Source organism: Hipposideros armiger, unplaced genomic scaffold (assembly GCF_001890085.2).
Source record: "Hipposideros armiger isolate ML-2016 unplaced genomic scaffold, ASM189008v1 scaffold_367, whole genome shotgun sequence".
Classification (NCBI taxonomy): domain Eukaryota; kingdom Metazoa; phylum Chordata; class Mammalia; order Chiroptera; family Hipposideridae; genus Hipposideros; species Hipposideros armiger.
In genome coordinates, this window is record NW_017731717.1 from 904,677 (window position 1) to 907,524 (window position 2,848).

Genomic DNA, 2,848 nt, shown 5'->3' on the forward strand with positions numbered 1-2,848 from the left:
TTTAACAATATAGCCATCTTATTTTAAATGTATTAGATATATACGATCACTAACATCAACAATTCTAAGTTTAGAATGTTAGTGGGAGGGATTGAGAAACAACCCTTGCTGTTACTCTTGAAACTTATTCTTAAACTTGACTTACCAGATTGCATTAGAGCCATGAAATGTTAGTGCCCATGCACCATAATGGGTTTCAGTTACGCCAACAAAACTCTTCCTTTAATAGAAGTGGAATAAAAACCTGGTTAATTACGCATGTAAGCAGATGTTTGATCCAATTCATTGAAAGGTCTGAAAATACTCACCAGCCTTAGTATTCAAGGTATCCAATCTATTTCTTTTGTGCTTTATTCTTTTTTTGAAACATAATCACTCTTTCATTCTTAGAAAAAACATCCCAGAACTATTTTCAAAAATAAGTGAAGTATGTCCTTATTCTGTTTATTCCAGTAACAAAATGAGGATAAGTTTGAAGAGGGGTAGAGATAGAAGAATTTTTTATTCTTGGCTTCTACAGCAAGCAGGGCTAGCTTTATGGACATGGGACGTGTGCCATCACACAATGGTCCCCATGTTCAGAGGAGTCTGCTGCTTGGTTTAATGCTCTACTAGCCTCTTCATGAAATTCTTAATATATCATTTTTGAGCATGTGGCAAGCACAGGGGATGCCCTGGAGTGACAGCCTGTGTGAACGTTTGTGATCCAGCATTAGTACCCAATGGCGCTGGCTCAGACCCCTGGGCACAGAGTGCAGCTTGCAGAGCAATTGGCCTGGATTGCCTCAGGGCGGCCGGAGGAGTCACTAGGCTGATGGAGGGACCTAGGACCAGATTGGCAGTGGTGACAGTGGCAGCAACAGCAGCAGCAGAAGTGGCAGCTGTACCCCAGGGGAAAGCAGGAACCCAAGGCAGCCCTGGGAACTGTGGGATCCCAGCCTGTGCATTAATTTCCCAAGAGAGTCAGTCTCTGCAGCTTCTGCATAAACATTAACCTGTATTCATGCTGGGACAGGAATTGCTGGTGCTCAGGCAGGAAACTTTGTCAGTAAATTATTATAAGATAAAAGCATAAACATGGGGCATTGCAATACAGCACATCAGAGTTATTAGAATTATTCAAAGAGTTTAGGGTCTCTGGTTTTGAAAACTACTGCAACATCATAAAACAAATATTCACAGGTTTACAAACAGAAATTAAACTTAAAGATTGTAGCACTAGCAGTAGACCGAAACTAACTCTATTTTCAAATGATGCTTCAGATAATCTAATTATTCATGAGGAAGACAATTTTAAAATTATTTTTCTTATAACTGAAGATACAGCAACATACATAAATAGGTGTTTTCAATTATATAGAAATCATGGAGCTGTTTTTTAGCTTCTTGAACAACCTCTACAAGTTACAGGCAATTCCAGAGAAAACACTAAAATGCTATTGTATAATTTTTATTTAAAATTGAATTCAGACTTACATGAAATGGATTTTTATGAAGTTAAATCTTTTTAGACAAACTGTTCTGTGAACCACTCACTCAGATGACAGAAAAATCATTTATATTTCAAAATAATTTATCAGAAGTTTATCCCAGTGTTGTCACCATTTATAAAATCTTCATAGCTCCAGTAACATTTGCATCAGCAGGACGATTCTTCTCAAAATTAAAAATTATAAAAAATCAGCTGTGATGCATTTGCCAAGAGTGACTTACTTCACATTCACTTATACTGACTGAAGATACAATGTTTTAAAGAAAAAATCTTTTGTATTTTAGTATCTTTAACAGCACTTTTTTCCCTACTCTTTGTACAAGGGACCCACATTGTCATTTTTCACTGGGCCCCACAACTATGCAGCCAACCTTGATAGCAAGAGTTAGCTTTGAGGTTCAGACATCTTCCTCTTGAATCTTTACTCTTTACAACTTGAACTGATAGATGATTTTGCCCATTAGAAATATTTCATGTTTAAGAATATTTACTTTTTCAGCACTCAAAACAACACAGTCACCGAATATGGTATGTTTTTCCATGAGTTGTAAGTATAGGCCCCAACCTCTCAGCCCTCTGGCTCCGCCCTACCTACCTGCTTTTGGAGATGGGCAGGCTAATTCCATGATGTGTGGAGCACAAGGCTGTTACATCCTTACCAGTGGAGGATTTTTCATAGTCTTCACTCAGTTTGATGCATTCCCAGTGACATATCATTTGTAACTCAGTGTCCATTTGCACAACTTCCGTGAGAGAGTCTTTCTCAGCCTGAGATGACAATGACAAGAGGCACAGGTGTTCTGGTGGCCTCCAGTTTGAAGCTTGGAAGATTTATATCTAGACAGCTGTGTGCAAAACCTCTCTGCACATGGAGATCAACATATCCCCAAAGGGTATAACGAGTAAAACTAGAAGAATAATGAAGAAAAATGACAGGCACGTAAGAGGGGAATAAACAGGGTATGCCTCTGGTAAATAACTCCCTGAAGGACTCTTAGAAAAGACTTACTGATTAATTGAATCAATCCATCATCCTTGGAATGACAGCATCAATTTGCAATCTTTTTTGGGAGTTGTTTTATTCCATAGCTGTTACAGCATAAATTCATATGAGGGTAGAATGAGAGGTTAAAAAATATATCTGTTTTATTATTAAGGTGCCACAGTTCTGTGCCCTCATTATAGAAAAGACTTACATTTTTAATAATGATTTAGACCGTGTCAGAGCATCTACATGTGGCTTATAAAAGGATATTTCCTCAGGCCGGCTGAGTGGCGCGATGGTTAAGAACTGGCTTGGGATGCCAGAGGGCCCCGGTTCGGATCCCACATATGAGGGCCAGTGACACTGCCCTT